Source organism: Buteo buteo, chromosome 6, assembly GCF_964188355.1.
Source record: "Buteo buteo chromosome 6, bButBut1.hap1.1, whole genome shotgun sequence".
NCBI lineage: Eukaryota > Metazoa > Chordata > Aves > Accipitriformes > Accipitridae > Buteo > Buteo buteo.
In genome coordinates, this window is record NC_134176.1 from 1362048 (window position 1) to 1386431 (window position 24384).

Sequence of the window (24384 nt, forward strand, 5' to 3'; positions counted from 1 at the left end):
GCTATACATAGCACTGTGTCATGCAAACACCACCCCCCCCAATTGAATCCAGACCCACCTCTTCCCACAACCTTCTTTCAGTGGTACGTCTGTCAGAGTGGGAGCAGTCCTAGACCAGCTGCCCCCATTCCACCAATCTTCTTTTAATTTTTAGTTTAAGCAATAGTATGGTTGAAATTTTTTTCTAACACACAGTTTAATGGAATTAATCCTGTTGCAGGTTCCTTGTTTCAAGTGCACATTGAATGCTAATCCAAATGGGAACTGACATGAACATAAAACAGAGCAAAATGATTTAAAGTTGAGTTACCCGTTATTCAATAACAACTACTCCCTTGAAGTTTGGTGTGATAAGAAGGCTGAAGAGAAAGGAAATTTTAGTGATTTTTTGTTTCCATCTAGAAAGGTCAGAGTGATCTGGCCTTTGGGAAAGGTCAGCGTGGGCCCAGGAGCTACCCAAAGCACTCCAATGCAAGCAGGCAGGCAGCTTTTGAAGGCTGTGACTAGCAGCAGGGTGATTTATGGCCCCTTGCTTCCCTCAACCTCACACATCAGAGAATTGGCCCTGAGGGAAAATAACTTGACCTAAATAAAGGACTGTTTCCCAGAGCGAGCTCCGTCCCCGGCACAGCAGAGGGGCAGCAGGCTGGGCCAAGAGGGGGGAAACGCTGGTCAAGGAGATGGGTCAGACCCTGCAGCAGGATGGTGCCCTGCCCCAGAACATCTTGCAGCCCTTGTCCCACTGCTTGTAACTTCAGAGACTGGCACATCCCTACCAAAGAAACTGTGAGCCAAGAGGATGCTACAGTGCCAGGAGAGTCGCAAAAATCAACTTACCAGGAGTGGTTGACAGGAGAAGACAGCAATTCCGTGCGGAGAAGGAAAGCTGTCGGCATAACGCCGCATCGCGACAGATCGGGTCTGCCCAGGAGACAGTGGCCACTCAGTCAATATAGCCAAGGAAATAGAACGTCTCCCTTCAAGATTCCCAGCATTTTGCCAAGGTCTGTTGCCATACCTTGGGTCTTCCACTCTTCTGGCGTCTCTGTGGTCTGACGCCATCAATCAGCTACAGCCAGTCCGGCGTGGTTTTACCCTGGTTTCACTCCTGCTCTCCAAAGCAGACCAGAATGGTCTGTGCGATGAGGTAATACGCACTGCTGGGACATCCTAATAGGTGCCACAGGCACATTGCCAAGTTAGCGTAAAATGTGAGTCCTTATTTCTTTTGACTGGGTGTTAAACTGACTGGGAAAGGTCAATTGGAGATAAGAGATGGCTAATAATGCATAGCTCTCATCTGGTACTTATTATTTCATATATAGAGCTCAAATTGCTTTGCAAAGGTGACCAAGCATTATTTCTTAACCTTTCCATGTGCTAGAGAGCCCATTTGCCTCGTGTAGGTTACTGAAGATGGTCTGAGCACAGTGATTAAGGCGGCTGTATCATGAAAAAGCATTTCAATATTACTGATGCTTGGAGAATCAGACAGGACTTTGTATTAGAAGAGGTAAAGAAATGAAAACCATTATTGTTCCATTATAGACATCTGAAAACAGAGCTTCAGACACACATGAAAGTCCAAAGTTTCAAAGTAATCCTTAGTGCAGGAGTTAAGAAGTCGGAGTCTGACCCTACTGCACCCATGCACCCAGGCACCCGCGTACCAGCGTAAGCACCGAGGACAAGCAGTGCTGTGAGAAAAGCCATGAAGGTGGAGCCTCAGGTGGCTCCTCTGGGCTTTTCCAAGTACAAAGACATAAATCCGGTAGGCTTTTGGAAGCGTGGGTCTTGGTAACTTGCTCTGAGCATTCATTGGTATCAGAAAATCATTGCTCAGGCCCCTATTGCAAACCAGGCATCCATCTCAGTGACACCGGCCCTACCAGCTGCAATTGTGAGCCATCAAATGCCTGTGCTTATGGGTCTGTTTCTTGGGCATGGGTGAGAGGAGGTTAAATGGCAGTAGGAGCAGGGGGGACCACGGAGAGGAAATATTCACGGCATCAGTCTGCTGGGAGAGGAGATGGTGGGGAGGAGCAAGAAGTTGGTTTCAGGGGCTGGAGAAGATGCACCTCGAGCTCCTAAGGGCACAAAAGGAAGACGATGAACAGAGGTCACTGAAGGCCTAAATCATGGCTTAAATTTGCATATCCATCCCTCAAGGAAGCCACATCCATATGCATTACAATTCCTGAAGACATTCAGACTCGGAGCTGTTCTACTGTCACCTCTCACCACCACAGGCTTCATTCAGGGAATGTGCAGCTTGACCTTGTCCTGCCCTCACCCTCGGCACCCTGCTCCTGCCAGTGGCTGCGGTGGCATTACTACATGCACCTGCCATACAATTACCTGGCATTTAACACCAGCTAAATCGTGTCAACAAAAATAACAAAGGCGACATCGTGTACGTGATGCAATTCAAACCATCTCCAGCACTATTCACCCGTCCATGGGTCAAGGCTGCCTCCGCGAGCAGCAGACAAACTTGCCAGGGCTCTGGCGGTGCTGGCCCCATGGCCAGCGTGGCTCGGGACTCTTGCAGAGCCGGGGATGCCTTGCTCCAGTGCTGCATCCTTCCCCTGCTGCGATACTGCTCCCAGCGCGGTGGGGAACCTGACCTCGTGTCCTGCATTTTGGTGCAAACTCCAGTAAATGAGATGTCTCCCAAGACAGAAAGCAGGCTGTGCTGCTTAAAGATTCACGAGCGATCCACCGGCAGCACCTGACCTCCCCACAGCCTGGGAAAACATCCCTTTTACCTGCCTCCCTCCAGAGAGTCCCTCAGGGACCAATAAGCCAAACAAGCCAGAGAGATGTGGAATTACCTCCCAGCCCTGACGGCCGCTCCTGTGCTTGCTGGCTTCCCTGCACTCACTGCTTTAATTGCACTGCCCAGCACTGGCTGCAAACTTCTCTGCCATGGCTGAAGCCAAATTAGTCATATTTTCAAAAAGGAGCATACCTTTGCTTTTTTTCTCCCCCTTACTTTCCTCAAACCTACTTTCCTTTCATTTTGGTTGTTTTCCCCCCTTTGTTTCTTCCCATTTGACGCCCCATATGACCCTCCCTCTGCCCTGCTCTAGCTCTAATCACAACGTGAGCCATTTCAACTCACCAACCCAGCAGCTGAATGCTGGGGTTTTGCCAGGTGGGTTTTCCGTGGCTGTTGCAACCCAGAGAGCTTCAAAGCAACCGACCAAGAAGCGGCAGTCTGCGCCCAGCAGCACGCTCATGTCTGTGCCCTTCGCTGCACATCATTTACACAGTTTGGATTTTTCTTAAGTGGGTTCACCTCTCTTATTTGTACTTTGAAGACAAAGCCTGATTCTATTTTCTTAAAAGTATGAGTTCCACCCCTCCGCCATCATCTCAGACCACAGTCTTTTGTGTAAAGCTACAGTAGCCGAAGGGGAGGGGAACAGAGAAAACCCGTGAAGCACAGGAGCCGAGTACATGGTGCAAGAGGCACAAAGGAGATGGGCACCAGCCCTGAGAGGTGCATCCTCGTGTACCCCGTTTGCACATCTCTGGTAGAGAAGAGCACAGCGATACCCGCCCGAGAGGAGTATGTGCCAATGCTTTCCCCAGCTGCACCCTGCTCCGGGGACGTGGTCCGGGGACCTTCTTACTGGAGGGACCCCTGGCATCGCTGGTACCCGGGACATGGGCTGTCTCCTGCCTTGGTCCCCAGGGTCTCCCTTCCATTCATTGTCCACAGAATAAGCCACCCCAAGGATCACGCAAAGAAATTGCACTGCACTTGTACCAGAGTATGGAAAACACGGATCCCACCAAAGCTCCATGAGACCCAGCCTGGAGGACAGGGGTGGAAATAGGCTCCCACAACATCAGCATGACCAGCGGCAAGGGGGATCCTGTTTGAGGTACTACAATGTCCAAAGGTCTGGGCTCCAGCAGAAGACAGCCAGGTCCCTGCAGAAAACCAACACCGCTAACCTGTTCTCAAGTGTGAGTCAGAGGTGCCTTCAGAGCAGGTCCAGACACTGGTAAAAGAAAAACTGCAAAACCCGTGAAGCTCAGCAGAAAGAGCCATGAGCTGCAAAAGGAAATATTTTTGAGGCAGCACAGGGAAAACAGCCTGTATGCACACGACTCGAATGCTAGTAGCAATTGCAGGGTCTTTGTAAGCAGTTTTGTTAACACGGAGACAGTTTAGCTTTAGAAATGTGGAGTCTTTTCACCTAACGCACTGAATAGGAAAATAATTTGTCACAGAAATTAGATTTTCACATACAGCAATACAGACAGTTATTAGAATATACATAAATGCGAAACAATCACTTTGAAGGTTTAAATAAAGCTGAAAATAGTGAGCAAAATACATTTTATACAGGCCTTTATTACACTCTGAGTAGCCTGCAATTGCTTTGTTTTCAAGCCTGTTGTACAAACAAGGGGATGGTTTTTCTTCCCTTGGGAAATGTTCCTAAGGTGTAGTTGCTGGAGCTATCCTTCATCAAATGAATCAAAGCACCGGGTTAAGCTAGAAAGTACAAAAATTCAAGTTCTTTGAGTATAAAAACCATACAAAATGTGAACAAAATCATTCTCTCAGCACTACTTTTTTCTGCTCCAGAGTTTTGTGCTGAAGGGATATTCAGCTACGTGAATCTGCAGCTTCCCCTTAAAATTAATCTCTTGTTGAAATATGAGCACTATAAGCTCCTTTACAGAGCGTTAAGCTTTCAGACAGAAGCACGCAACATGAGGCAATGCCAACATCAGTCTGCAAGAGCAGCAGCGGGTTCCTTGTGGCCGTTACTCAGGACAGGGCAGAACTGGGTGGTCCCCACGAGCTGTGGGACCCCCCACCCCATGGCAGGGCAGGGGACACTCCCGGGTTTCCCATGACCAGCAACAACAGGCAAAAAACAGAAACAAGTTACAGATCCTCCAAAAATTCAAATTTTGTGGCTTCAATCCATAAGATTTGGAATAAGGTTTTTAATCGCTAGAGGAATGATTTTCTGGAAGAGCCTTCCAACAGGCAGAGGCAGCAGAGCCCCGGGTGAAGATGCGTGGGGTGGGGGACAGGCACATGCATCGTCACCGGCTCGAAGTTGGCTCCATTTTCCAGCCCAAGGGTCCCGGGAAATGCAATCTGAACTTGCCAACAACCAGTCCTCACGCTAATTATTTCAAAGTGCCGACAAACATGCCAGACCCCTATCACGAGTGGGTTGTGCTAGCTCACACAAGTGACCTGCTCCAGGAGGGGATAGTCCTGTGTCGTACGCGAGGCCACGCTCTCCTCCAGCAGGAAGGCTGCAGCTGATTTGCCATCAGGATCAGTTTTGTACTGCGGAAGCACTACTTTTTGCTGCCACAAAAACTGAGCTGGCAGCACGAGAAAAAAAACAAAACACAACATTAGCTGCTAGAAAGGCTTTTGCATTCCTTATTTTCTGTCAATTTTTCTTCTTATGAATAATCCTCAGAGGGCCACAGAACCAGTCGTATAACAGAAATATATTCATAAATCATCAATTCATCAGCTGACAGGGGAGAAAAAAATATGTCCATCTATTTGCGAACATTATTCAAACCAGCTTGAGCAGAGACTCAGGATGTCACCGCTGCCGGAGCGGCTGTCAGCGGCTGTGCTGGCAGAGGAGCCGTGCCGCGATCCCCAGCCCCTTTTTCTTTCCTGCAGCGGAATCTCACCACAAGTACCATGGGGTCTGCATTTCTGCAAACGAGCAAAGCATAATGAGCACTTTGGCTTGTGCTAACTGAAGTTTAGCATGGTCATGCCCAGCCTGTTCAGTCCATTTTCTATTAATTCCCAGGTTTGCCCCTGCCTTCCTTGCCATGCACCGGGAACAGGCTGCTGCAATTTGGGGCTCCTGGACAGCTCGAGAGGGTGTGCGACCCCATGGAGAGACTCCAAACCGAGCGCAATCCCTGCAATTGAACATTTCTGATTACAGGGGCAGCGCTGCAGACAAAGGCTGGAGCATCACCTGCCTGTACCATCCCTCCCAGACCCAGTGCAGAGCTCTGTGCCCTGCCGTGCTTTCGGTCCTCCTCAGCTGAGCGGAGAAGTTCTTGGTGGGAAAAGGTGTTGGCACAGTGAGTGCACGGAGCCGTGGACCTACCAGCGATGGGGACAGTACAGTCACGTAGGACAGAGCCCGTCTGGAGGGGCACACAGTGGCATATGCAGTGTTCTCTCACTCGCCCTTACTTTTTCCAGGGAAGAAGTTATTTGCAAATTGAGGTTTAACAGCCCCCTTGGCTACTGAAAGCCACATTAAAGCAGGTCAGTTTGATGCTCCAGATTATTTCAGGGTTGACAAAAGTCTGCAGATGTGGTATCAACCTCTGCTTCTGTTTTGAAGCTCAGGGATCAGAACGGATTAAACCAGGGAGCAAGGCTGCCCAGACACCATCCCCTCTTCAGAAAGGGACATTCCTCTCTTGGTTTCCCACATGCTGATTTTCAGCCCACAGCCTTTTCAGGACCCATCATCCTTTCAGCTGTCCGTGTCCTCCGGCAGCAGAAACACTCTCACGCTACACCTGACTTGCTGCAGCCAGTCCTACCTACCGAAACCTCAGGAGCAATTGGGACCACGGGCTGCATCCAGGCTGAGCGCAGGCACTGCTCCCTTCTCCAGCAGGAATCATCTGGGTTTGCACCAAAATAGTTGGCAGCGGCTGCTGGGGGAAAGAGGATCGGGGTCCTGCTGGGGACCGTCGGCAGGCTGTACGGCACGCAGACACCCGAACGGCACCTCGCTTCTCCAGCAAAGCACAGGCTCCTCCTAAACATTACATACGTTGAGTTGTTAAAAAAGGCCAAACGCAAAGAAATGCAGAACCAGGCTGACTGGTTTTGAAAAAGGGAAGTCACAGGTTTGAATAGTGTTTTAAATGAATACACATGATGATTGCATTTTCACAAATGCTGCATGTTTAAAGGGGAAGAGAGTAGCAGCATTTATGTGGGTCTGGGTCTTTTTCTAGCTCTCAGTCATTATTTATGTGATGCTACTATTCACGGTGCTTCTTTGCAATGCCACCACTACTTCTGGCCTTGCTGCTTCAGAAGACACGTGTCTCTTGCTTTATTTTCATTGTAAAATTCCAGGAGTTTAGGCAATGCCTATGAAAAAAACCCTCCCCCCAGCTCTGCCACATCCAAAGTAGTTGGAGCAGATGCCTTGTCAAGGTTGAATTCTCCAAAAGCAGCTGCTTACAGTCTGAGACATCACTTTGGAAGAAAAGCTGTCATTAGCAAGACACTTGCAAAACTCTCTCCTCTTTCATTTTGTGCATGTAGGCATTGCAGAAGGTGGGGGCAAGGGGTCTGGAGGAGACCTTTCTTTTCCAGAGTCAGATACTTGTTTTGCTTTCTCAAAAGAAGAATAAAAATAACTGCACTTCCAAAAAAGCCTGCCAAAAGCTCATTAGAGTAATTACACTACTCTTGACAGAGACTGAAGCTGGCTGCTTCCAAGAAAGCCAAGTATCATACATTTTGCAACAGTAATCTGTTAAGAGGTTTATTTCTCATCCTAGATAATGATTTCTAATGCACAGCATTAGAATGGGTAGCCCTTGTAATTATAAAGCCATCATAAAGTCTGCAGTATCCAACTTACCCTGGCTACATGCTGATATGCACCGATACGAGGCTGCCGTAGTTTTTGGCTTTCTCACACGATGTCTCCCTGGTGAGTTCTGTAAGTTGATGGCACCGAGCACAGACATTGCAGATTTCCTCCGGTTTAAATATCCCCCTTCCCTCGCAACACAGAGCAGCACGAGGCGACGTGGCCTTTTCTTCCCCCTGCCACTGCCTTTGGGAGGCTGTGCAAGACATCATTACCCATACACAGTACCTGAAGGCGAAAAAAATCCCCAACTTAGAAGCAAATTAGAAAATTTGCTATGGCTGTGTGACGGAGAGCATCCACGGGGCAGGCCTCCATCGCTGTGACCTCAGGGTGGCATTCAGCATCTGCCAGGCGATGGGCAGGAGAGCAGCCCTAAAAGACGTGGGGGAAGAGACGTGGGCAATTTCAGCCCCACAGCATACCACTGTCTCCTACAGCCTTCCAAACAATACTGCTGTCCAGATCTCAAAGGCATTAAAGAGCTATTATCATCATAACAATCTTCAGCTTCCCCACTCATTTTAAAGCGGAATGATGATTTTCTTAAATGAGAGAGCCCATCTCAGGAGGGGGGAGAAGGAGGACGCTCAGCGCCCACACCACGGTCCATCATTAGGGGCTGCTGCAGTCCAGGACAGGGCTGTGGGAGCAGTGGGCTAGGCTGGGCAGTGCCCGAGTCTGCCTGAATATTTCTAAGCAAAACCATTTCAGAGCAAAGAACCTGCTAGCAGTGCCCAGCAGTGGTGCCTCTCTGCAGAAAGCTGTCAGCGCCGGGTTTGACTAGGATGTGTGCTAAGTTCTTCGCTGTTTTCCTTTCCTGTCCTATCTCTGGGTAAAACACAGTTGTAACAGTCACGGAAGGTGTTTTCGAAGTGTGGCACAACCCACGACAAACACTCTCACCATGATCCAGGTTGCCAACGTCCTTGAGATATTAGGAGATGAAAAAGATTCCTTTCCTTTTCTTTCCACAATTCAGCCAGCCCCTATGGCAATCAATTCTTTCAAAAAGAATAAGAGTTTTTAACTTGCAAACCAATTTACTATGTTTTAATAACCATGAGTTTCCAGTGATTGGAAGCCTGCTGCTGTTAGGAAAGAGAACAGCAGTAAATGCCATTCAGATAAGCTATTTATAAAAGGTATGCTTCAATTAAAAAAAAATAAAATTAATACTACAACTATTTCATTTACAGCAGGTGGTGCTGCCATTTTTCTCTGCAGAAAATGAGATGCCCCTGTGCAGCACAGAAACAGAAGCAAATGCCTTGGCACAACAGACCTCACCACGCTTAATTGCAGTTTTGCTCAGACCACAAAAGGTTAATGACTGCCAAAAGTGGTAAGAGCAAAATAAGTACAGCCCATTATCAAGGTGGAGCATTTATGTAGATTTTTAATAGCTAGAATAAAAAATAAAGCCAACAGTGACATCATCTCTTGCTGTCTTGATCTGAGCAAGCTGCACCATCCGCAGAGAACCTTGCCTGTGCACGGCACTGCCTCGGCTGGTCACGGCTTTCCTCCTGCGGCATCACCTTCGCTTCTCTCCGTGGGAAAAAGCCCCCTCCCGTCCTGCTCGGCTGTGTGGAAATCAGTCCCTCAGCAGCGGCGTTTGTCTCTGCAACACCAGCAGAGCCAACCTCCAGCAGCAGGTACTGATGCCACCAGAGCCATGCCCAGGACGGGGCTGGGAGGGCACGGCTGCAGGCACGAGGCTCTCCAAGCACCCGCGGTGCTCCTGCAAGAGTTACCTTGCACCAGAGCATGGATGCTTGTCCCTCCCACCTCGCAGGCAAATCGCTCAGCAAAACTGTTATGCCATCGCTCCCAGCTGCGAGTCCTTCACCCCCAACACCTTCTACCGGGAGCGCAGGAATCGGGAGGACATCACTGAGGCAGGACATGGGGATGCTCTCACCTGATGAAACTGCACCTGCCTGGAGAGGACCACCAGCAGGTCCTGTCGCCAGGCTCCCCCTTAACCTGGATCAGATTTTAGACTAGTTTTGGGGCAGACAGAGTGCTGGCCCTCCACTGTCGCCTCCCTCTGGAATCAGGTCTATGCAGAGCATCGAGCCCACCTGAGGACAAGGCAGAGCTGGACATGGCATTTTCAAGATTTTAGGTTTTTTTCTTCTCCTTTTCACATTAGAAGAAAGTGTTTAGAATGCCAGAAAACCCAGTCCAGGAAGGATCTGAGTGTCAAACTTCACTGCATCGCAGAGGAAAAGCACATACTCGATGCGACTTCAATCACACATTTAGTAGGGAAAGGTCTCCTTGCACGCATCCACAGCTACTCAAAACGCTGGAACAGAGGAAGGAAGACAGAGAAAATGCTACCACCAAGTGGAGGTAAGCGTGCAGGTGAAGCCATGACAGCAGGGGAAGGTAGAGCAACACAGTTCCTGTAAATCCCTGTAACTGCTTCCCATGATTTATTCAGGAAGAAGAGCACCACATTATATTTTCTGGTTATCTTCAATATGGAAGAAAAAAAGGTTCACTTCGGGGGATTTTTCCCTCTGACTTGCTGATATTCGTACGTTCAGCAGCAGTATGCTGAAGCTCAGGATTACACAACAGGCACTATGCATGCATGTACATACACAGAGGATGGATGGATGGATTTATGGAACAGTTGGTATGGAGAAGCATTTGTCTGCCGCAAGGTATTTTCCTGTTAGTTTGCCAGATGTCAGCTTGCTGCTTCAGTGTGCTGGCTCCTCTGCCTGGACATTTCCAATGCAAGACATATTACATATTATTTTGCAAGGAGATAGCAGGCTTTCCCATTGCAGACTGGGTAAGTAGCAGAAACGTCCTGTGGCAGTGGAAATGCAGCACAGAGGAGCACAGCCCTGGGGTCTTGCTGGAGCCTCCAAGCCCACAGTAGGGATTCCTAACTCATACTCAGAAGATTTATTTATTTTCCAAAGCTCACCTATAATTTGAGCACTCACACTCTTAATAACAGATTCTTTCAAATATTTTTTATTTCCTAGATTGCCAAATACAGATGGAGTCAAAAGGATGTGATCTAAAAATGGCATTGCTATTCCTCAAATAAGAGTTTATAGGAACCTGGACTATGTGGGTGATCGAACCAACAGTGCTCAGATTATTTTTTTTTCATTGTGACTATTCTTCCACCCAAAGCATTTCATGCAGTCCAAAGAACTAAGAGTAATATTGGCTGCAGCAGCAATGTTTGGGAGCCCCCCTCACCCAGGGCAGTGGATCCTGACAGCCCAACAGCGGAGCTAGAGGAGCAGAGAAGGCAGAGTGCCCCAAGGTGGTTCAATAAATTGACTGTGGAGTTCATCACTGAACTGCCACTGTGAAGCAACACTGATTCTGAACAAAAAAGAGGTTGCATGCTAGATGTTGCAAGCCAGAGTTTTCAAAGACCTCACCTACAACTTATGCAATTAAATGAGCTGTTGAGATTTTTCAAAACGCACCTATTCTGCATCACTGAAGATTATACCAGATAAACACTTTAGGCATCTTTCCAACCTATTTTATCAGACATTGCTCTAAAAAAAAGTGGTTAGGAAAGCTGAGGTGTGACCCAAGACCCAGATCTAAAAGGAGAAACCATCAGAGACTGCAGAGAAGAATGTCAGTGAAGGCTGCCAGACCAGAAGAGGTCCAAAGCCAAACCAGTGGACAGGCAACGTGCTCGAGTTTGGAGGTGAAGAGGATGGAGATGGGGCAGGGCTGTTTGCATCCAAGCCAACTACCGCTCACCCAGACCTGGGGGACCCGTTTGCCGTGGGGCAGGAGGAGCTGGGAGGGAGGCTGGGCTCCCCATGGGGCTCCTTCTGCATCTCCTTCACTGCAAAGGTCTCCGGATTTCTCTCTACCTAAATAATTCTGACAAAATGTCTGTCACTATGGCAACAAGGGAAAACAAATTGATTCGAGAGGTGTCTGATATTCGTAATGCATAGAAATTATTGTCGCTATGGCAACATGATTTACAAATGAATTGGAATATTTAGGAAACAATTAGCAATCGAAACTCTGCAGAAGTGAAGTGAGTCTTAGCCGACTCTGAGCATCGCCAGCCCTGTGGAGGCTTCTCACCTGCCCAGCTTCAAAGCCCTTGGGCACCGAGCTCCAAGAGGTTTAAGCTCAGTGGCCTTCTCCAAATGGGTGACTCAGGAATTTGTCATGGATTTCAGAGGAAAACACCAAACCACGCAGATCGAAGTGACACCACTGCTGGTGGCAGCAATGCCGCCCAGGCACGATCCCCTGGGGGGTTACCACCCACTGAGGCGTTCCAGCTCTACTGGTTTGGGGCTTGAGCAAAACCTACTTTGTTCTTCAGCTTAAGCAGCAAAAGAGCATGGCTGGAGGGGACCAAAGGAATGATGTGAAATGCATACCCCAGCCATCCCTCCGCTGGGGACATGGGTAAGCAGTGCAGAAGAGCCTGCCGGGACAGCGATGCAGCACCTCCATCTCTTGGAAGAGCAGGTTGGACTCCTGCCTGAAAGCCTTCACGGAGGGAGCAAAGAGCATCATCCAGGACCTGATGTGTTGTGCACCCTGGACCAAGCTGCGCTGACATGCACCCATCCCTGGGCAAGGACCTCTAGCCTGGCAGCAGCCGGTGGGCCCCAGGCAGAGTGCTCGTGACCTTGCGTAAGCCCCACACACTTTCTGAAGGCCAGAACTTACTCTGTCCCTACCCACGCCCAGATAAATGCAACGACCTTTTTCCTTGTCCTCTCTTTTGGGAGCCAGTTCTGCTCATCCAGAAGTTCTGCTTTCCCCAGCACAAGGGTCATGTCCTAAAGGATGGCTTGTTCAAAAGCATACGTGACTTACATAGGGGGACAGGGCCAATTCCAACTGATCTGGTTCGCCTCGATGCTGGAGAATCCCTTGGATGCCAAGAAACACGTCTCACCAGGGGGATTAATCATTTTTATCTGTGTTTGTCTGTATCCATGTAGGAGGTGTATGTCACAGCAGAATGTAGTCAGAAAGGAGTTGGACAACGAACACTTCTTTTCATTAAAAAGACAATTAGGTTCAAAACGCAGTTAGGTAAATTCACTGAAGAGTGGCCCATCAAGAACTTTTAAAGACAAGAATATCACCTGACTCTGGAAGACCCTGAGCTATAGATATATGGATTTTGGGACTGTCTACCACTGAAGCATCACTGCCCTCCATCCAAGTCCTCATACTCTTCCTTTAGCATCTGCTGTGGGCTGCTGCTGAAGCGGCATTCAGCCCAGGTGGGTCTTTGGCCAGACCTGGTACGAACCCTGCTCTCATGATGCTGGTGGAGACCTACAGCAAACTCCCCTGTATTTGAATTACAGATCTGCAGTACAGCAACAGCTATGAAACAAAATCTGTTCCCAGACCCCGGCTGTCATTGAGCAGCTGGTGTGTGGAAGATGCAGCTACAAGGATTCGTGCCGCCGTTTGTTTCCTTTCATTTCACCTTTACCTCCTATCTCCTCTCAACAAGGCAGGTCAGCTGGCAAATAACTTTTTCACGCTATTCCTACAACATCCTAATGAAAAGCTTTACCTGCTAAAAGTAGGGACCTTTACCACAAGCAAAACACAGCAAAATGACCAGTGTTGTTCTTGCTTTCATAGAAGGCAGCCAGAAGAGCACTTAGCAGAATTGACAACAGTAAATGCATTTAAATGCATTTATAAACACTGCCTCAGAAAGCACTTTGGGGATTTGGGAATCTAATAATTGGAGAGAATCCACATAGCAATTAGTCAGTGCTGCTGACACTGAGTGACAGGACATTGTCCCCACCTGAGTAGTAGGTAGTGATTTTGTAAAAAAATTCCAGTTTCTGACCCTTCAGGTATTCAATCAACCCAATTTATATGACATCTCGTAGGTATGTTTACAAGGAGCAGAGCACCTCCCCGGTTCCCCAGGAGGGGCTCCCTCTACGTGGAGGGCTCTGCAGAAGCCCTCTCCGCCAGCACCTTTCCCAGGGAGACCTGGAGGTCCTGCCCCAGCACTGGGAATGTGCCAGGGTGGCTCAGAAAGCTCTGCTTCAGCAAAGCCATTTTGGTCGATGTGACATGGTTGGAAATAAGGATTAACCACAAGTCCCCAGCTCGAGACAAACACCCGACTCAGAAGAATAAGACCTATTAGCTAGATCTGCAAGAGGGACATTGATATAAACCAGAGATCACCATTAATTCTAATTTGTGATACTGGTCTGGGAAAGACCTGACCCACAAAGGATTTCCATGGATATACGGATCAGCAGTCTTACACCATTATATCAGGTTAAATTACAAATAAAGAACCTTTTTTAGATTATTAACTCGGTCTTATAAGCAGCTTTATCTGAAAATAGGGGACCCGATGCCACACAGAAAAACTGAAAGCAATTTTTGTAGGAGAACATGATATAAAATAAAACTAAACTGACATGACTAAGTTAAGAGTCCCCAATATGAACTTTTTATGCATCGGTAAGCAAACAGGACTCTCCTTCATATAATTAAGATTTCTGCATTTATAATCTTCTACACTATCTTTTCCTTAACAGTAAGAAATTTAAAAGAAAGCTTCAGGCTTATAGAAGCAGAGAAAACATACAGGGTTTTATTCATAGGAACAGCAGGAAAGCTGATAATCCCACTTTAATTTTCAGTACCTCATATCCCTAAAACTCCCTTTCAAGTTCAGTTTCTCTTCCCAGACCTTGAGCAGACCTTCCACAGCCACACAATTTTTCATCTGAAAGTTAAATTTCTTCCTTTGCAAGAAAAATAAAACTTCATTTTAACATTCAAAAGTTACAGCTATCAATGGCCCAAAGAAACCCTCTGGCAATATTTAAACAGAAAATAGCCATTCAATCATGGCACAAACATTTTGGTCCTATTATCAAATTGTGCACATATACATACATAATCATACCTATTAGAGCAACCAGTTTATATCAAGCAACTCAGTGACTCTAGTCTGCCTCCTTGCTGAATTTGCATGGCCATGGGAAAATGTATTTTTAACAAGAATTTACTGATTTTTGTGCTGTAGATGAGTATTTGAAATGTATGCTTTGCTATCTAGCTGGCAGTAAGTTATGTGGTACTTGCTAGAATGATTGGATAAACTGATAAACTCTTTTGACATAAGTAGTTGTGCATACACATTTAGAAACCTATTTTCACAATTTTTTCACATAGCTGTATCGTTTGTTTTCTGAGTGAAATTTATTGTTGCATGCAAAACCTATTGCTGAAGCAGTTAGAGATGGCTTGGGGTGAATTTAAATATCAGAGCGAGTAGATAAAAAACTTCTACATTCATAAAAATTGGCAAACCCAGAGTGATCACAGATTATATTATCCAGGAAGATAGATTAAAATATTCTAATACAGTTACAGCTTGGCATTCATTTAATAGAAATTAATAACTGTTTCTGCTCATCGACAGACATAAGGACAATGCTGCTTTATCAAACTGGTTAAGTGAAACAGCAGATGACTTCCCATGCAATGAGGTTCACACAAAATAGCATGGATCCAGGAATTCCCATAGCTGTTGTGTCAGAGAGGCAAATGTGTGTCTACACAGAACAAACATAACAGGAATTCAGAGAACTGGGACACTCACAGCCCAGAGCTACCCGAGTAGGTATCTCAGGCACTGGGGGTACATGATCTCAGGTAGAAGACACTGTTCAATTCCCATCCATACACAACCAGGCTGCAAGAAAAAATCCCCAATTCAATGTGAATATGTAAGCTCCAGGCTATATAACTAAATATTAACGTTTCCTTTGTATTTGGTGCGCTGCGGCAGGATAGCATTCCTCTTTAAAACATCCACCCTCAGGTTGTTTTGCACTGGGACATCTCCCTCCACAGAAGAATGTTGCAGATGAGTAAGAGATTAACAAATGAAAAAGTATCTCTTGGTGGTGAAGAGCAGCTGGCTTTAACCCCAAGGACAACACAAGCATCACGATGTGAGGAATGCTGAGCAAAAATCTAATGCTAAAAGCAAAACATGAGATGTCAGATCTGAGACAAGGTGCCGGTCCTGAAACCACCCTGCCCTTGATCCTTGCAGGCAATTAAAACTTGGATAAATTTCCTTGGGTAAATTCTGACTTACCCTCTGCAACACTCTTGCAATGAAAGGGAGGAGGCAAAAAGATCTGTGGATCTTCCCAGACACATCTGAATGGGTTACCAGATCCTCTATGCTGAAGTCAGCGTGACCTCCTTGGTCCTCTGGGCTGTAAAGAAATCAATATTAAATTAATATAAATTGCAGGACTTGTCCTAGTCCTCCCACATGTAATTTATCTATCTAAAATGGTTCAGCTTCTCTGCTAAGGCATTTAATACTTTTGAAATGCAACCAGGCAGCAAATGGATCTGCTGTAGGTTACACCACTTGTGGGCTTTGTTTACGTAGACCATATTGGCAGCGTCAGTCTCCACCTGAATACAAAGCCGCTGACACAAAGCTCACTTCCCAGCCCGCTCCCATTTCCGAGACTTTTGCATGTTAACAAGCCTTCTTAGCAGACGAAACGCCTGGAGGCACGGAAGATCCGAGCATGTGCCCATCTCACCGTGCTGGCACCTGCCGTTGCTGCTGTCCTGACAGGAGGCACAACTTGGAAGGGGATTTTGCTGCAGATGTTTGCTGGATCCGAAACACCACTGGGGGAAAACAAGACCTTGGTCTGTCCCAGAACCAGCATAAGTTGCCTGCGTTTCTCAGAAAGCAGTGGGGGCTGCAGGTGCAGTATTTTCTTATCCATCCACAAAGACGTCTTGAGTTTTCCACTACTAAAATTCCCTGTATGCAGAGCAGTGAGAGCTGTAGCAGATTCTCCTGAGATGGTTTCTAGGAAAGGGTTGCAAAGACAGCAGACAGAGAGGCCTGGGCAGTTGTAGTCCCAGGACTGTAAAGCACATGTTATAGTGTGGGATGCCTGTGCAACTAAAAAACTTGATGAAATGGCTGCTGAGAGGGGAATTAAATTATGGGAGAGCAGACTGACATCTCCCAGTGCTGTTTGGAGCTCATCAAAATGCAGACTGGATTACAAGCAGCAATCGACACCGTTGCAGGCAACAAGCCATGCATCTGGAGACTGTGCATCGACAGGCCACGTCATCAGGGTTTCCTACTGTCAAATTATCTAAGGGTGTTTTTGTGGTTTTCCTGGTCAAATCGGAGATGTACACATCAAACTAAAGAGATATAGATACATGCTGAAAGAGTACAATTGTTTCTTTCTCTGAGCATCCTCTCTTGTGTATTCCTTGCTAATCCTATTACTAGACAAATAAGCTATCTGAGGATGCTTTAAGTATTAACTAAACTGTGTGTGAGAGAAGAAAACCTGTCCTTGACACCAGGATCTGGCAGTCACGTGCTGAGCCGGACCCCAGCAGGGATGCACCAAGGAAACCCACCTGGCTACAGGTGGCTGGGTTTGAAGAGAGGCAAGGGAAGATGGAGGGGTAGATGCAGAGTCTGTCACCAAGAGGAGGACTTGGCACAAACTGCAGTGGTACTTGGAGCTCACTTGACGCCTCCTTGCAGAGGTTGGTGGAAGCCCAAAAATTGACTTCCCAGAGAGTCTTCAACCTTGGACAGAGAAGATAAAGGTCTCTGGCAGCTCCTTGGGGCAGGAAGATGTGAAGGTGAAAAAAATGGACTCTTGAGTCAGGTTTCAGGAGCGCTTGTTGGGCTTGGACCTCTGCCTGCAGTGAGGTTAAGGACACTGAAGGAGAAGACATCCTCCTGTCAGAGGAGGCACTGATCCCATTGCCAAAAGGGCAAGATCAAAGCGGGAGAAAGGAGAACATCCTTTGGCCATGCCACTGCACTGGAGGAGAGCAGCTGTGACTTGTACCAGTGCAGGTCCTACTTGGTGGGACAGGCAGGCTAAGAGATGGGAGAAGACCTATCTCGAGGTGAGGCAGACTTTGAGGAAGAAGTGCAACTCCCTTTAGTCAACAAGACATGGAGGAAGATGACACATGGATTTCACTTTCATGACTGGATCCTCTCATAACAGGACACTCCAGACTACTTAGGGCTGGGGGATCACACAGCAGGAGGAAACTGAGATGCAGAAGCTGCTTTCTTCTGCTGCCCCACAAAGAAAAAGTCCTTCTCTAGCACTGTAGTCATGACTGAAAGGCTTACCTGCTTCCAGAAGGAGTTTGAATTGAACACATAGATGGATCCCCAAAAATCAAGATTTCCCAGATCTAAGTCAGAAAAAATTGGACAGCCTTGCAAACAATAGCAAACACAGCCTCTCATTCTTCTTGCTGCATTCCTGAGAATTAAAGCCCCTGCTAAGTGTGCATTTATGGGTATATATGTTCCTCCCCAATGCAATAAATTCTTGTACACTCTTCAGATGAAAGAATATGTCTCTTGAAAGAGACAGAGTTTGAAGATCATCTGCTTTGAGGAATTCATTAAAGGAGAAGAGGAGCAGGAAAAAACAAAATACAAACAAAAAGAGGAACTGAAACATCTAAAAGGGTATCAAAGAAACTCAGGTCTAGAAGCAAGGCTTGAGAAGGGATTCGAGCTGGAGGTGAAAGCTCCCATCGAGCTAGATGCAGAGAAACTGGAAAGGGGAGACTTGGCATGTGCTTTATGCGCAGAAAGGTGGGAGATAAGGGCTCCCTAAGGGGTATTAGTGGGGCTAAAGGTGTCTGAGTTTGTCTTGCATAGGACTCACTTTACTTTGGACATCCTAAGACAGGAGTTCAGTGCACCCCAGTGCACTTGTTTTGTTACAGCAGGGTCTGCTCTGAGCGGGAGGTTGTAGCATCAACGACACCCTGTTCTGGGAACATCCAGCAGCCTTTTATTGATGCCCAGCTCTGCTTTATCTGATGATGTGCAAACAACAGAACTTCCAACCTGAATAAGTGATTCTCTGTGCTTTGCAGAGGTTACATATCCTTTTATTAAATGGAATTTCCTATAAACCACAAAATCTTAGGTAAAGCTTATTCTATCTGCATACGTTTCAGTCATGGTCTAATGTTTTCCTGTGGTCTTTCTGATTATGTTCAGAATTACCTTCCCAGCCTGATTGTTGAAATGCTTCAACCTTTCTATCAGTGCCTGTCAATTCCATGATAAAATGCCACATAAAGGTCCCTGATGAGCAGGGGTCATTTCAGGTGCTGCACTGAGTGACCAGTAGATATCTCACAGATGGGGATGAAGCTCAGTTTTCCGAAAGATCTTGATATTTGTTTTCATCCTTAATTAGAATGAAACATAAAAAGATACAAATTCCTCTGAGAGTCATATCTGAAAAAGTGTTATTTTGTGAGAGACAAATCAAAAATTTTTATTTCAGTAAAATGTGTTTATTAAAAAAGACACAAAGAATATTTATAAAAATCATGTTCCAAAGATGTCAAAACAGAAAACTGATCCTGACTCAATTTTTCTGCTAGTTTCCTTTCAAACTGGAATCTGCCTAGTTTTCTTTCAGGATTTTTTAGAAATGCATATTTAAATAAAATATGATTCCACTGTTTTTTCCAGAATTGTTGACCGTCAAATTATCCTACAATCAGATGGAGACCCAATGATTCTTCTTTCCTTTTCTTATGTTCACAGCTGACTAATCATGCTGAAATTATTTCAAAAAGTCACAGAGTTATTGTGACCAAAACTAAGAAGCAAGGTTTGCTTTTGCTATTATTAAAATCAAAGTATTTTGTTTTCAATTCAAAAACCTCCTACCAGTTTGTTACATTCAAGATCCTTTGATCTTGCAAAACAGCAGGATGAACCCTTAGTACAAGTGTCGCTTTGGAGGAAGCGCTGAATTGCTCTTTTATCGTTTTCTTTCTGTATTCATTTAAATCCGTATGTGGTCACATATCCATGTAAGATACATAATTCCATTTATCCAGTTTTCATCTCTCCACTATTAAGAAGAAGTCATTATCAGCAGGCTCTCAGGGATTTTACAAGTATCTTATAAAAATGACGGGTGTTATTACAACTGTCATTCCCCTGACTAATGTCAAAAAATCTGCAACATTCAATCCATACACGTCCAAGTCCAACAGCGAACACATACTTTTACTGCCTTACAATATCACATACGTTTACTGCCTCTACCCAATTAATAAAAACAAATGCTCCTTCCTTGTGAAAGGTACCTCGTTCTGGTTAGTTCAGCTGCACAAAGTCAGTGAAGTCCCCAGCTCCAGCCCAACCTCTCCTCCTCACATCATTATAAAAAACCTGTAGATGTTCAGCAAACTGCAATACTAATGTGCTTTCCACAGCACTGCTTCCTCTATCCTTTCTAATAGCTCCATGAATCTATCAGACATTCATTTCATTAAGAAAAAGACCACAAGGCTATATTACCTTTTTTTTTTTCCCCCTGCAAATAATAACAATATATTGTATGCTAGGAGCACAGTGATTTAACATTAGAAACAGTTATGAAATGTAGTTGAAGAACAGCTTGAGAAGAACCTTTAATTCAACAATTCACTTCTTTACTCACTTTATAAAAACTGGGGTTTGGGGAGTTTGGTTTTTTTAAAGAGAAGGGTGCATAGATATATAAAGGCTTTGGCAATTTTACAAGGTGTATTACTGACTGCATCACAACTTCCTTAGGAAACATTCAAACTTGATTTACAAGACCTACACAGCACTGAGGACTGAGATTGGCTTTGTGGATGCCTGGATGTGGCTTCTTCACTCTTCACAGGAAGATGCCACACGTGGACCGACAGCCCTTCTTACAGTACATAGCCAACCTTGCCAAAGGTCTATTTACAAAAACTTAGCCGACTAATTTTATGATTCATTAAACCCTAATGACTCCAGAGGCACTCTGTCTTCCCCACATGGAGTGACAGATGCTCATCCATGCAAAAAGCGTGTTTAAAATCCGTGGAAATCACGTTCATCCCAGTAAGGAGCCCCGGCGCTGACACTCGCTGTCACACCCAGGGACAGCCCCAGATTAAGACCCCGGCATCAGCACCCAGAGCCATTGGGAGCAAATCATAACAATTTAACTGTACTATTTTGTTTTTTCTATAACTAACAGAGCTAAATTAAGAAATATTAGACTCCCAAGATGCTAGTTATACTAACATCATGTTCTTGGCTTTACTTATATAGGTGTGCATCCTCTTTGCCTGAAACAGACTTTCTTATGCATGTGAATGGAAATAAAAATACGGGTTTGTCTTCCAAAGGAGCTATCAGTTTCTTATTGAGACTAGAGGGAAGAATTAAATCCCTTCATCAACTTCAGAGACATGAGTGAAATCTGGAAATCTTATTCTGTGAGGCACTTTCTTGCCTTTATGTTTATGATGGACCTTGTTACCAGATACGTACATTTGCTGCTGCCTTTTCATGGCAAACTGTTTAAAAGACAGGCTGGAAAAGAAAGCAAGAGAAACAGATAATGGGATACACCCTGGATGTTTTTCTAACCTCTTAAAGGTTCAAAATCACTCAAATTCAGAGGAGATTTTTCCATTTAATGTTACCTGAACCAGCTCATTTCCCCCTGCTTTACTTTAGGGGCTTCCTTTCTATCCTCACTAAACAGTTCAGTTAAAATTTAATTGGATTGGTGACACAAGAACAAGTCAAAACACCCACAGAAGAACAAGTCTGTTCTTTTCTAGTGCTGAGCACCTGCACATCCTAAATCCAGAACTGGATTATTAGGTCTAGCAGGGAGGTTTTCATAGTGATCATGCATTTAATCTTAATGATATTCTATAATTGTGATTCTAAATTAATTTATACTGAAGATATTTACAGTAAATAATTGTGAAATACTGCTTTTTTATTGCTATTCCCAGATTATAACTTTCACAAGAGTTTTTTTGAATACATCTCAGGGACCACTTTGCTGAAATCTGCATGTAAGTCTACCTGATGCTGTCTAAATATTTAATATACAGAAGAACAGAGGTTGGTACCATTAATACAGGCTACAGGAAAACAAGGTTAAAGCTCCTCCCTGCTTTAGTCGTCCCTTCCCAGGCCAGATTCCAGCACGGCCATTTGGTGTCAGAGTCCATCTGTTCCCGTCAGGGTCTGTGTGCTGAGCAGGGGGACGGGAGCCACCAGTCCCTCTGTTGTCTGGGGAATCTTCTGCCACGCCAAAAGCCTTCAAGCTCCTGGTTCATGGGAAAGGTTAGATTTCAACCTCTCTATGTTCCTATTCCAAAAGCATAGGGAAGAAAATCCTTAGATTAAAGAAACCCTCAACATTTCAAATATTTCTATGTGCAACAGAATTCCAGTTTTTAAACGTTCATCACATCCCTGGAGACTGTTATCGTACTAAAGTGTTCAAATAGATACTGAACACTTACAGCACACAACTGCTCAAGCCATTAACTTAACCATTTTTCTCATCCCACTTAGGCAACCTCTAGTGCAAGGGAAGAAGGAACAAAGTATAAAAAGGGAGAAGAAGCCCTCTAGATTTTACAAGAAACCCTCAAGTTTTCAGACCAGTAGGTTTTACCAACTACGCGGTGAAATTCTCTGTGATGGTCAGACACCCCAGCAGCCGGCACAAGGAGACCGCGTCCTTACAAGCTGCAGAAAGTTGAGCTCCGCGCCTGTCGCACGTGCAGACATTGCAGTCCCACGGAGCTAAAGATGGAAACCCCGCTCCTCTGTGCTGTGAACCCTCATCCCTGCTTCTGTGGGATGGACACCCAGGACCGATCCCGGTGTCCAGCTGAAGCCACATTCCCCTCCACAGCTCCGGGACAGGCACTGCTCCCCCCAGGGTCAGCTCAGCCACGGCCCGGGCAGCTCTGCCGGCTGCTCTTCAAAGGGGCAAGGACAACTCCCACCTCCGAGATTTAATTCTGGGAAACCAGCCCTGAGATCCCATCGCCCGCAGTAAATCTGTGAGAGAGGCTGCCCCTTCTCCTATCCAGCGCTGTCCTTCTGCCACGACATGCCCCTGAATCATCCCATGAGGATTTGGATGCCAGACGGGCTCTTACCTTGCCAGAGTTTCTACATCTGAAGTTAAAGGAAACGATTTGTATTTTAGACATATGGTATTTTTTAATATCTTGGACTGAGCATAGACTATGGCATCAGGGAGCCAGCATAATGTTTTATCTGTGGAACGATTAGGGTATGAAAGCACACGCTGCACAAAGGAGATGTGCTCTTGTCTCATCTACTTTTTTTTTTTTTAAGTTTTCAATTCAGAAAAGGCTTTGAAAAAGAATTCCTAGCAAAGCAAAACACCCAAGAGGCATGCAAATCTGAACTGAGATACAGCTGCCACTGGATTTCACTCCACAGCTATCCCAATTCTAATTTATTACAAAACTGGATGTATAAAGATTATGACAGAGAAGGCACTGCAGATAAAGATTTAAAATTTGCTTGCTAAATACATGTTTAGCTATAGTGAAAATGTGATTTGGTCTTGCTAGGATAGTTATGGTCCTGAACTAACATTGACTACTAATTAGAAAAGCACTGCAGGACATTATTATAATGAGTAGTTTTCCAAATCTGAAGTGTTCCGGATTGTTTCTATTAGGAGAAAAATTGAGGGCATCAAATGTATCTTTGAAAATGTCCTTAAACAAACCAGATTCCACCAAAGGGTAAAAATTAAATGAAAAAATCCTGTTTGCCTTCAATTCCAAGTCACTAGCCAACTTTTAGATTTCCCTTCAGTTTTGTTGCCATGCTTATGATGTCCCTGATGCTTACCCGCAGCTCAGCCTGCATCGCTGCCCTGGCAGCCCAGGGGTGGGTGTCCCGGTATCTGCCAGCCAAACACCCTCCCTTGCACCCACCAGGATGAGGGGCTGCCTGGGCACCCTCTCTGTGTGCCAAGGGGGGCATGGAAGGGACCCCCCACATTACACCCTACACTCCAGCAAAGCTCCAGCTCCAGAGGTGTCATTTCTGCACAGCTCCAGTGTCATTTTCATCTCTCCCATCCTTTTGCGCTGATAAAACTTCTCCTCCTACACTTTTGGCCCAGATCTGCTGCTGCCGTTACTGTTGGATGAGGGAACTAGGAGTGGAAAACTAGTTTCATGCCGTATTCAAACAGGTAAGCCCATACTCCTTATCGAGCAATAAAAAATAACCTGAGCTATCACCTGTACACATACACGTAAATCTTTGTGAAACACTACTCATTGCATAAGGGATTTTTGACAGTCAGAGGTAATTCCTCTGCTGTTTGAGCAGCTGACCCAATATTCATAACTAACTCCAACTTCCCCTGAGCTACAGGCACCGATTTCTCTAAATATCACTGTCTGAGGATATTAAAACAGGTGGTTATTACCGGATAGCTACAGGGAGACTTGTGGGTCACTGCGCGCACCCAGCTCTGCAGACACCACCAGTTGCCATGCCCAGGGGAGCCCATCTGGCTCCTCCAGTCCCAATTTGCCCCACCAGACCTGGACCCCCACCTTCTGCTGCGATGCTCCTCCTTGGACAACACCACTGGTTTCCAAACCAGTTTGGATACCACGGTGGTTTGTGGTGTGTGCATGGGACACCAGGTGCTGAGACAGGACCTTGGCTCCTGGTGGTGATGGGCAGCAGAAAAGCACATGGGCATCACAGGTGTCCCCCAAGGAGGGTACCAACAGCAGTGGTCTCCAGCCTGGCTTAGCGTTTATGGGGACACGTAAGAGGTAGGAT